Source organism: Thermobia domestica, chromosome 3 (assembly GCF_964235325.1).
Source record: "Thermobia domestica chromosome 3, izTheDome1.hap1.1, whole genome shotgun sequence".
Classification (NCBI taxonomy): domain Eukaryota; kingdom Metazoa; phylum Arthropoda; class Insecta; order Zygentoma; family Lepismatidae; genus Thermobia; species Thermobia domestica.
Window position 1 is genome coordinate 122103027 of NC_137456.1, and position 13241 is coordinate 122116267.

The 13241-nt window shown below is 33.6% G+C and overlaps 1 protein-coding gene across 3 annotated transcripts in view; it reads right to left on the bottom strand.

Moving 5' to 3' along the window:
• The window catches only part of LOC145680688 (uncharacterized), a 216430-nt gene that overhangs the window by 70873 nt on the left and 132316 nt on the right, over window positions 1-13241 (bottom strand). The window lies entirely within an intron of this gene.

Genomic DNA, 13241 nt, shown 5'->3' on the forward strand with positions numbered 1-13241 from the left:
TAGTTTCTAGCGAATATTGCAGAACTGTCTGGTCACGAAGGCTTAACGTCTACTGTTGACGCAAGCTCTGAAACCAACATACGTAGGCTTACGGATGTCTTTCTATGAAAAGTTATAACCATGCATGAAATCGGATGGATTATCAGGGAAGTTAATCTTTAGTGAAGCATCAACATTCAGCTTTTCCGACAAAATGAAAAGGCACAATATGCGGCTTTGTAGCACTGAGAAACTACATGCCGTTTTGCAGCATGAACATGATTCTTCAAAATTAAATGTATTTTATGTGATTTCCTGCCATTGCCAAATAAGTGACTACCTTAATAAGCGACTTCCTAAATGCTGGATTGGCCGTGAAAAGACAGGAGATCAGGAAATGATTAAATGGCCACCACGATTTCCAGATTGTGCCCTGTGATTTCTTCGTATGAGGTTTAGAAAAGAATTTAGATTTTGTATAATGACATCCTCAGATATTGGTTGAATTATGTGATACGCATCACTACAGCTGTGGCAGAAGTTCATCCTGGTCTCTTAAAATGTTTGAAATAAACTTAATGTTAGACTTGATTTGTGTCGTGTAACACGTGAACAACACATTGGACACTTATATGAAGTCAAAAAAAAAAAAAAAAATCAGTTGTTTAATGCATGTGTAATCTCTATCTGCTTCCGTGCCACTGAAATGGAATAGTTAGTGAAATCAGGAACATTATTTTGACTTAGCCACTAGTAATAGTAAGTTTTGACGTGCACTGTAGAAACAATTTCCTTACTTTGATGACGAATTACCTGTTAAAGTTTCTCGGTATAGTTCATTAACACCTTATATATTATCCCCGATTCAAATTTACACAGATGATAGAGGGGTTAAATATAAATATTCTGAAATAGGGAACCTAAGTTCGGAAACGCTATATCAAGCGCAACGCCATCTTGAACAAGTAAGAAGTTCCAACAAGTATTGTGTTTATAAATGTCGTAACCGGTTCCTTTTCTCATAAAGTTATATCTAACTGCTTACTTCATCTTTCATTAGGAAAACAAATCAATGCTCTATTCTACGTAGAAATAACACATAACAACTGCTTAAAGTTCCGACCACGAACCTCGATACATGTAGGACAACACCGCATGAAATTTTCCAACATACTTGCAAATAATCCCGCTGTCCGTTTCATAATCAAGCAGGCGGCTAAAATCCTAACAAGCAGATCTAGCTTGGATTTTAATTAATAGTTTCGTTGTGATATAAAAACAGGCAGATTAGATAGACATGATAAACACAATAATTACTGCAGTAGATTACTTGTTCAAGACGGCGTGACGCTTTAATAGGAGTATCCTGTTTGAGATTCTCAATCTCAAAATATTTGTTTTGGACCTATACAGGGCTGTTATAAAGTCCTTCCTATAAAACAAATGCTTATAACCTTTCTTGAAATAATGGTATTGCAATGAAATAAATGTTAAGATCTTTATTGAGACTTACATTTTGTATCATCATCCATAGATATACCACCGCCATCATCGCCACACCTTCAGCTGGATTCCGTTGACATCCATACATTCCTTCAACCAAGGGCGCCCATCAGGGGGGGCCAGGTGGGGCGATTACCCCCCCCCCAAGAGGAAATTGTACTTGGGAATATTGAAAACCCAATAGAATTTTTACTTTAGTTACAGCAAAATTTGAAACTATATTTGAAACGTCACTTATACTTGACCCCCCTTGGAAACCACAACATGGGTGCCCTTGCCTTCAACCTCCACCGGAGTCCGTAAATATTATTCCGTGTGGCGTCGTCAGAAATGTCACTGATCACTTCACTAATATTTGCTTTCAGGATCTGCAAGTCATTGGTTTTTTTTTTGCATACACCTGTGTTTTAACGTGAAGCCATAACCTAAAGTCACAGGGTTACAAATCGAGGACCTAGGGGACCAAGCTGTCAGTAACCCTTCGCACCGTGTTTGGGCTCACTGACAGACGACCACTTCTTCTCATATCACAAACACTCCCGGTAGCCAGAAACGCGCTGTGCCAACTCTTTATACTCCTGACATCAGGACGTACTTCTTTGCACACTCGTCTAAAGTTTCATTGCACGAACACACCTGAATTCAGTTCTGCATATCAACACACACGCTGTGCTTTCTCTTGTACCATCGTCACTTTCATGACCTTTGTTGTCACCAGTGTTGCCAACCTCCTCATTGTGATAGTGTTGCCAACCAAAAATTAGATCATCGCACAATTTAAAACGTATTTCACTGCAATCTTTTTTTTTTTTTTTTAAGGAAAGTTACAAGCATTTGTTTCATAACATGGATTTATAACAGCCCTGTATAAATGTAACCAAAGAGATTAGACATATCCTGTATATATTACCTACATAAAAAGAACTCTTAATTTGGTATAGCGTTAATTATAAAACATACTTGTATTATTCTGCCCAGATCTGGTTTTCTACATTTACATTATTAATATTAAGGATACATATTATACCTTTTAAATATTTATCAATGAATAATATTTTGATACCACAGCAATACAGTACATAGAAGATGTATTGGAACACATATCCATATCATGGCTACACGCCTTATTTTCGGTTGGGCGTCATCATGTTATGTTTCAAAATCAAAATCCAATACTTCTTAACGGGAATAAAGTAATTTTGAAAACATATTGTATCCGTGTCTCATTAACGTATACACTCTATCTGCACTAGAATTTTTTATGTATTAGAAGACTGTCATAAGTATTCCATAAATAGATAATAATAATAAAAACATATTGTAAAAAATAAACTTAAAATTTAGTATTTTACGAGTAGAACTTTATTATTAGATTATACTGATTCGTGAAACATAAATACAATCACCATTTTTCTGTATAAAAACTGATGATTGCCCTAATGTAAAACATATTAATTAATTACATGTAACTTTATGAAATCAATTAACAAAAAAAATCTTTTCGGTGTGTGCATATAAAACGTTTTTTCCCTTATAAAAAATTCAGCTTGCACTTCTTGACTTTATTATATAAGGAGCATATTTTCAAAAGGGATCATATGCTTCTACATATTATTATTATTATTATTATTTTTAATCCACGTTTAACGGTTTCTCAATTTTTCTAGTGAAATGTTCCACAACTACTAATTTGACAGTAGAAATGAACGACGGAGGTCGACTTACATTTGATTTCTGCCAAAAGCATTCTCATTTGTGTAAACCCTATCGCGTAACCCTACAGAGTTCATCCCACTTGCATCTTGAAAAACTCTTTTCGGAATATTTATATTGATTCTTTTTTCTAAATACAACGAAAATCTTTCCCCGAGTTTTGTATTTAGAACTTCTGCGTGTAGTACAATATATTCAACGTTACATTCTAAATGACAAACACTAATGAACTTTTCTGTATGTTGGTTATTCGAATCTCTTAAACAAGTAGATACTTTGGCAGTAATAGACAGATTCCTTGAAACACTACAATGGTAACACAATAACACACCATAACACTTCGAAGTATATCAATTATTCTTTATATGAATTATGAACCATACATATAATTAACAAATTTTCTGATTGGACAATATTTTATTTCATAATTTATTACGTCTTCTTAGTCAAAGAAAGCAGGTTCTAATAAATCACATCAATTTTACTTTGCAAGACTACGAATTCTGAATGTAAATAACATAGTGGATTTTTTAGTTGGTTAATATTTCATATCATTATTCATGATTTCACTTTTAACTAATGGAAACAGTTTAAATAAGTATGTAGCTGTATTTTGCATATTTTGTATGTTTGAATAAACTTTTTCGAAATACCTTTTATTAGTAAAATTGTCTTTGATATCACACTTATTTACTATCATTTAAGGTGTCGAATGAAAATAATTGTGTTTTATTAATGAATATTTGCAACTGACATCAACATACTTAACTCATAATGTCATACTTAGATTAATGCATAAATTTACGCACATCCAGGTTTGTGAGAAATTATTTTCACATGGTAATTATTACGTTATGATTTATTTTAAAATTAAGTACGCACGTAAAAATATGTGTCACCCACCGTACGGAAAGAAAAAATCAAAACTGCTAGCTATTAGTGCCTTTTGCTACATACAAGGTGTGTCCTGAAAGTAATGTCAGTGAAATTATTGTGACGCGACTGTACGTCGGAGCGCGGTCTAACCGGTTGAAACTGGTAGTGGCGAGCTAAGCAGCGCTCCGTCGCTCACTGTGCTCTGAGCATCCGGAGAGTGAGGACGAGCCTGTCCGTGAGGTTGTTTTTCGATCTTGTGCAAGTGAAAATGCAGCTCTCGTTAGAACGAAGATTTGTTATCGTTTTGTGTGAAACTTGGCAAGACCGCTACGGAAACTGTTACTATGATCAGGACTGCTTACAAAGAACATGCCCTATCCGATCGGCAAGTGTTTCGATCGCACAAGGCCTTTTTGGAAGGCCGGGAAGAGGTCAACGACGAGGACCGCGCCGGACGGCCATCCACGACTACCACGGCTGACAATGTGATGCGAGTGAGGGAACTGTTGAACTCAGAAAGACGATTAAGTGTTCGTTTAATGGCCGACTTCTAACGAGCGCTGCATTTTCACTTGCACAAGATCAAAAAACAACCCTCACAGACAGGCTCGTCTTCACTCCCTGGCCCGTCCTCAGACCTTGTATACAGTACATAAAAAAATAAAATAAAATAAAATAAATCCAGCAAAATAAAAAACTGAAAACTACATTCCGTATTATTCATTTACAATGAGTAATATTTTTTAAAATCACAAAAGTTTGCTTTTTTCGATTTTCTCGAAAACTACACACGACAATTTGCCTTCATATATATTGTTTTATATTTCAGTACAATGTTGTAGTCAAACAGAAATTAAAATTTAAGAGTTAATGATAGTTTTAGGCTATACATCATTAGCCATAGTAGGTGTTGTCATCTTGCTAGTGTCATAATGAAGGATTTAATGAGGGTATATTTTAGTATCAGCTTCACCTATATAAGTGCCTTGGTTCTCACACAGCATCAACTTGAAGATTTACAAGTTAATTGGTTTATCTCTACTTTCACGAAAACTACACACAAGTTTCTATGCTCACGCATGCCATTTTGTTCAGCTGAATAATGTAACTGCTCTGATTTTTACCAAAATTTCTTACGATCATAAAGGTGGGATTTCAGTGAACTAAACTGCTTTTCTACGAAGTCTTTGTATAAATTACTACAGTCGCGGCCACCGATAAGCGACCCTTACTAATATCCTTCGTAAGAAACAGCCCCTTCCGCAAGCATGAGCACAAGTGACCACAAAAGTGTTTTCTGCACGTACTGAGGGACAAGGTTGTCACATTTTTTCTTGAAAATGTCTGGACACCATATGTTCTTTCTTCTAGAGAAAGCCATTGAGAAAACCGTAGTAGAAACGTATTGACTCGTGAATTGTGTAATAAAAAGTGATCTAACAAAAAGAAAAATGTTAAATGATCGAGTGCCAACAACATAATTCAAATAGGGCGAAAATACCAAAACTGAACACGAATTATTTATGAGTTTTTAAAAAGATATATACACTACTATATTTACTACACTACTATATACACTACTATATTATCTACACTATTATATATAAAAAGGATTAAAGTGACTTACTCATCAATAACTAAGACAAACTATTATAGATAGAAACATGAATTTGTAAGAATGTTCCTTTGTCACAAAATCAAGAGCTAACGAAAGATTTGTTTGAAATGTGTCCTATAGGAAAGTAAAAGAGGATTCAAATAGTTCTTTGCTAAGAATAAAGTATCTCACGAATCCTTGAAGTTTTTTTTTTTTTTTTTTTTTTTTTTTTTTTTTTTTTTAATTCCGTTGCTGAGAAGGGGAAATAGAACCATTTTCTATAATATTATAGTATAATTTTAGTTTTATTAGAGAAAAGTCTCAGGTAATTAAAAACAAACATTAATGCAAAATATCAGAAAGTTGCAGATTTGATTAGCAGTTGGTTGATAAAGCTGTCAGTAAACTGATCTTAAAACGAAATTTAAAACAGGATATTGTGAAAATGATGTATGTAAATACTCTACTATTGTATTGAAATTAATATAATTCAATCGCTATCAAATGTCTTACATGAAAACGTATCCTAAGGTTAGTGGCTTGGACTAGATTTATGGTTCTCATCACTGAAGCCAATAAATGGGCGATATTAAAGAAATGTTATTTAGACTTATTGTATATTATTCTGATATGTGGTCTTTTTTCACTTAAGGCTACTGATTTGGGAGGTGCGAAAACGAGTTAATTCAGTGTTGCTCACGAGAAGAGACGTCTTGTTAAGTTTGAAGAAGTATCGTCTCGATTCTCAAAGAATTCTTTTCCGCCTCGTCTCGATAAAAATTCATCCTGTTCAGTAATTTTATATTCTTTTGAAAGTAATTTTGGTGAATTTTTGGATTTAGCGATAAGAAATTTAAATGCTTTATTGGGATAGGTGTTAAATAATTAGCATTAATTAAAAAGATACATATCGCCCAGGTGTTTTAACCAATGTTCACATCGAAACCAGGTCTGTAGCTAGGATGGCCAGGGAGATTTTCTCCTCTTCGACTACCTTCAACCCTCCTGAAACTTTCACTTATTTGTTGATGTGTATATCAAATAACTTTACCACCAAGTGATAAATACTTGGAAGTATAAAGTTGATCAACTTGAACTTTATTCGTATCGTTTTCCGTGATAAATTACGCGATGTCCACAGAAAGGACGTAATAGAAGCTTGTCATGGAGTCAAAAAGATTAAGTAAGTTTGAACTGCTTGTGAATCATATCAATTTTTTAAGTATGTTTTTTTAAATCTTCAATAAATAAGGAAAAGATTCACATAACTTTTTGATTTTAATCGTTCACAGTTAACTGTCATATACAGTATATTACATGCATGGTAGTATTAAGCGTTGTAGCCATAGTTATGAATGGATAATTACATTACTTATTCTTATCTCATAAACCACTGACCATCACACAGTTGTAAAGTACCCGAATCTTGGCATTACGGCGTTGGGTTTATTCCCTAGAAAATCGCTACTTAGTGAGGACTCGCTTACATTGTTTGGCCTCTCCTCGCTTTCTCATTAGTTCAGTACAAAACCAACTACTTAAAAGATGTGTAGGGCGGAGCTTTGCTGGTATTCCTGGGAAGTGATAAATAATTATAACATACTGGACGGGAGTGAATACAATGCAGTAATACAATCAAGCCTATTCGACCATGGACTGATTAATAATAATATTGTATTATTATTAAGTAGCTCCTTGCGGACAAAGCAACTGAAAGCTGGTCGACGTGCATTACAACACTTAAAATGATAAGTGTAAAATGATATGTTGGAATGTGCAGAAAACAAGAAATATTACATATTGCAGAAATTTATTGTATTGTTGTATATTTTAGAGTATAAATATATCTGGAAACGAAAAGGTAACTCTACAATTGTTGCTCAAGGCTATTAATAAAACAAAAACTGTCATAGCAAAGAACACTGAAAAATTAGAAAGGTTTTTGAATGAAATTACGAATAAATTAGAAAAGCTACTAAAGTCTTCAGTTAAATTACAGGAAAATATAGAGAATGCTTTTACCGATATTGAAAGACTTAAACAATAGAGTTAAGTTTAAAAAAATTGAGAGTAATGTAAGTGACTTTCGTTCAAAATTTGAAAACAAAATTTGTAGTGAAATAAATAAAATTAGTCGTGCATGCTCAGATAGTTGTAAAGAATTCTCAACTCAGTTTCAAGAAAAGCTCAATTTGCAAATGAAAGAAAAAGTGGATTACGTGATACAGTATTAATTAGAACTTGTGCTGATGAAGAAAAAGGTAGCATATGTGTCCCAGCTGTTAATGAAAGTCTTAGTCGCCTAATTATTGACAGACACGCCTAGTAGTGAAAATGAGGAGAACCAATAAGTAACAGCTGCTTAAGTAAATTGTATGTTGTGTAAAGGGTTGATTGACGTTTTCAGGTTTGTATGTGCCGGTTAGTGAAGAACTGCACTGATATTTCTGTATTTTGTAATAGAATTAAAGGCAAAAATAAGTCATCGACACACATTAGTAGCATGTTATTTCCGCTGGACCTTGAATGTGTCCCACGCACTTTACTGATCAATAAGTTAGAACGCATTCCCATTTGCAATACATGTTTATATTTTGTGAGTGTAATGGTTGTTAAACTAGGTCACAGGGAAAACTGTTTTATTAGCTGTAAGTTAGTAATTGAGCAAGTACAAGTACAGCATATTGAGCAAATAACTTTCTGTGTATTCATCTGCACGCTAATTATAAAGTCAGAGAATAGCAATAATAATTTTGAAGCAAGTAGGCCTCATAATAGTAACAGCAACAGTGTAACATGGAGAGAAAGAGTGGGAATGTGTCAAGACAATTTCGATACGCTAAAACACGTTTGTAGTAAAATTGTCAAAAAATACAATCATTTGTAAACTCTCAGAAAAAAAAAAAAACGAAAAGTACGGAAAAATATAAAGAAAATGTACCACATGTTGTATGCTTTTCATAAATTTCCAAAAAAAGTATTCAAAAAGCTTTGTCAAAAAGTAGATGAGACGATCTGCGTAATGTAATGATAATTAACTGTAAACTTAAAACTGTTCCTATGCATGTAAATCAACAACGCTCTGTTGATTCTTGCGAGAATGATTATAGTAATTCTAAATCTAGTGACCATAATAGTCCGTTGAGTAACAAGTCAGTGATTGCATCAAGTGTTAACCACATTATTAATGTAAATAAAAGAAAAAAAAAATGTAAATTCTTTCGGAAAAGTTTCACTCATTCGGTGAGCAAACCACACATACTTATAAAAATCAAAGTCAAAAATAGTCATAAAATTAAATCCAAGTCACAAATACCTTTCAGCGTTAAGCTATCAGCTGATGTTGTTACAACTAAAAAGGTGAATCATACAGATCAATCGAAAATCCGAATGAAATACAAAAGTCAGTACAGTACTCAAACTTCCAAAAATCACAAAAAAGGAAAAGCGGTGTAAACTTTAGTGGCATTGAAATAAATGTAAAATAACCCTGTGAATTAAAATTCAATAAGCAAATGAATTATGAAGGGTAAGGGAAAAAAAGAAGGAATGTCACAAAATTGCATTTTCGAGAAAACGGCGTTTTAATATTGAAAACAGCGTAAAAAGAATAGGGTTAGTCCAATTTTTTGCCCCTTTTTACATGGATATTTCTACATCTACGCATGCATGGCATATACAGTCAAATAGTACCAAGAATCACCAACAGATAGGAGAAAGCACCCGAAAAAGCACGCACATGGACTTTCCTTGTTTTTCCCCCCTTACCCTTCATTGTTGTGCAATGTCAATGTCTGTGATGTTAAGAAATCAAGTGCATGTTCCACTCTATTGTTTTGTAAAGCAAATACAATTAGTAGAAACTACCTAATTGCTTGTAAATTTACATCCATATTATTTTAGCAAATGAAATTATTTAAAATAGTTATTGTGGTGAAAAAGCCTAAAGTAAGTGTAGGCTGAAAACAAAATTTCGTTTAGCCGCAATGCCAGACACCTGCGATTATTTTGGTAATATTAAAAATTAAAATTTATTTCTTTTAACAGTTCCATAGTTAAAGAACAATAATTTAAAATTGATAATGTATAATCCAGAAGGAAAGTATAAAATCCCAGAAAATAATTTGGTGTTTTTATTGCAGTTTCATCTTAGTTTTGCTGTTGATAGAAAGATCAGTAAATTATTCATATTATATACAAGTTCATTTTTTGTAAAAGTAAAATTTGTGAGAAAGTACTTGAGTTGATTGGTCCATTGACTGGTGAATCTTGTGGTGTCCATTCCACTGATCGTATGAAAGTTTGGCGACCTACTAAAAAACATTCGAAATATATGGTTAGAATTGGCTTAAAAAAAAAAAACATATAGATGAAAAGGAATTTGATTCAGTAAAACAAAGTAGTGAAAATGTAAATTCAAACGAACCTGAAACTACAGTAAATGTTAATTTTTCGGATGTAACTATAGTAAGTTTGTCTGTTTTTAACACCAATGAATACAATACGTTAAATGTTCAGTTGCTATTGGACGAACTCATAAAATGTGACATATTTACAATATTTGAAAGATAAATTAAGTTGTCACTGTCAAAGACGTACTTTTATGTTAACTTTGAATCATTTGGTCAATCCCAAACTGAACAGCCTAACGTGCAAAAAAGTATGAATATTCACTTCTGATGTGTAAGATAATATGTGGGGTAGCATATTGCATAAATAGAGGTATGAGTTGAAAACTTTCACTTGTGTTAGTGACCATACACTCTCGCTAACGCGTTTACGTCAGCTACCGCAGCCGGTGTTTAGATCATATGCTACCCTTAGTATGAGGTAAGTCGCTTAGCGATTTATGTAACGTTATTACAGTATTTTACTGTGTTGTATATCTAATATCACATTAGGAAGTTTTTGTCTGTTTAGAAAAACTCAATGAGTGTAATGTACTAATTTAGAATGGCAATTTTGAATACAGCATTCTGAATTAATTTACCATAATTTACTAAATTCAGAACTATGAATAATAAAAAGAAAAATGTTCACTTAGTTACTACAGTTTCAAATCAATCATATTTCACAACTTGACTTCTACCATTGAATAACATATACTGTTGTTTTATTTCAACACATAAAAGTAGAATTATCTTCAATTGTTTGCCAATTTCCTTGAGAATTCTTCCAACCTTGCTTCGAAGCACCTTACATATAATGGACCTACTATACCTATTAATTCGCATCATTCTTTGTCAATTCAATTCAAATGCAATTAGAAATTCTGAAGCTTCCAAGAATACACATGCCTTGTTTTATGGAAAGCAGTTTTTTCTTTAATTTGAAACAGAACTTGCCTTGTGAGGTCTTCCTCCAAATGATTCAGTTAAGCAATCTTCCTTCAATTTATATTTGTTTCGCTCTTAATTTTCATCGAATTTTTTACGTATTAAGACGTTGGTGATAAAAGAAATCGGTATTCAATAATGAGACTCATACAAAGTACCCGTTTCTAAATTTGTGCATATGCAATATTCAATTATTAGAGATACTAATTTAATAACATACTGTGAAGATTGGTTAGCTCAGATCACCTTCCTCGGACACTGACAACCTACTTAGTGAAATATAGAATTTTGTTTCAAATTCCTGTCATTTCTAATAAGTTATACTAGCAAATAAAATTCAAATCATGAGGTTTGGCGGTTTATTTCTGTAGCACTATATATATAATAGCAAATATACAGACTTAAAAGAAATCACAATACTAGATAGATCCAGAACACAAGGTGTATATACAATAGCTGAAACACGCAAGAAAATTACAAAAGATGTATTGTATTGTGTCACAATCACAACACACAACAGAGGATATAGCATAAGACAAACAAAACCAGATTTATCATAAGAATGGTCATGTACATACAAGGGCGATTATTCTAAACAATGAGTGTAAGATAATGAAAACAACAACAACATATCTAGTAGCTACATATTTATAACATTTCACTTTTTCTTTCTTCATTTAAATAAATTTTAATCTTTTCCCCATTTACAACATTTAATTCATTATTTATTACTGTAACCTCATTTTTCATACTTACATACATATAACTACAACTAAATACATATATTATATGTACTTATTATATTATTATTTATTTCTCTCTCTCTTTTTAATACAGGAAATTTCCAATTTTTGAATATATTTGTTTAAACTACTTTTAACGTATAACATAATAGCTCCGCGTTGAGAGAAAGTTAAGAACCTTGTAACAGAGGCCAACTTTAGCCCTTCTGAGGGGCACGAAGGCAGTATGCGAGCGGGGTTAGATATGTTTCTGGCCTCAGAGTGAAAACATATCTAACTGTGGCCAGGTACACGGTGATAACATTTTATTTAACGTAGTTGCCTTGTAGGTTGACATAATTAACAACGATCATGCAGCAATTCTATACCATGATAAAATATTTTGTCTTGTGCTGCAAACCATGTCTTTGCAGCTGCTATGACGTCATTAGTGTGTCTAAATTCAGTTTCTTTCAGATGGATCTTAAGTTTGGGAAAATATAATAGTCTGACTGGGAGATATTTGGGAAATAGGGGGATGGTCAATGATAGCAAACTTCAGTTCACACAGTTTGTGCATTGCGATGGTTGCTTTGTGGTAAGAAGCATTGTCTTGCAAGAAGGTGATGCGTTCGGACAGTTTTCCTCGCCTCTTTTCCTTCAATGCGGTATGTAATTTTTCCAGCAGGTTCATATATCTTTCAGCATTCAATGTAGTGCCTTTTACCAGGTATTCGCTCAGTATTACCCCCTCACAATTCCAAAGTGACACCTATTACTTTCCCGGTAGATTTTTCTCTGCAACATTTTTTCGGCCTTGGTGATCTACTATGGCACTTTACTGCATAGACTGAGTGTTGGTCTCGGGATCATACACATATAATTGCGTTTCATCAACAGTAGCAATTTGTTTAATAAAGTTGGAAGCACTCACTGAAAAACGAAGCAACACACACTGTGCACAGTCCCGTCTTCTCCGCTTCTGATCAGCTATGAGGAGTTTGGGCACCCACTTTGCCAACAATTTTTTCATACCAAGTTCTTCATGCACGATGTAATAACACGCTTTACACTGATCCCTAGGGTCTTTGCAATATGTGACAGACCAGTTCGCCTGTCTGCAAGGATAATGTCGTGCACATGATCGACAGTTTCCACAGTCACCACTGTTTTGGGTCTTCCACACCTCTCCTCATCTTCGGTACTTCTTCTGCTCCTCCTGAACTCGGCTATCCACAATTTCACATCGTGCCATATGATGGACAGTCATTTGTCATTATCCGTGTCAATTCATCAAAAATTTCCTTCGCTTCCGTACTTGATGACTGAAGGTATTTGATAACTACTCTCTTCTAATATTTGCTAAAAGTCACAATGTGCTCTGGCATGGTCACTTAAATCTCAACAAAGGAGAAGTAGTTATTTGAAATACAGTTACGATTTTTTCCAAAACATCCACTAAAATATAGTTACATAACATACTATAGGTATTTTGAAATATGAGTTCATGTTAGG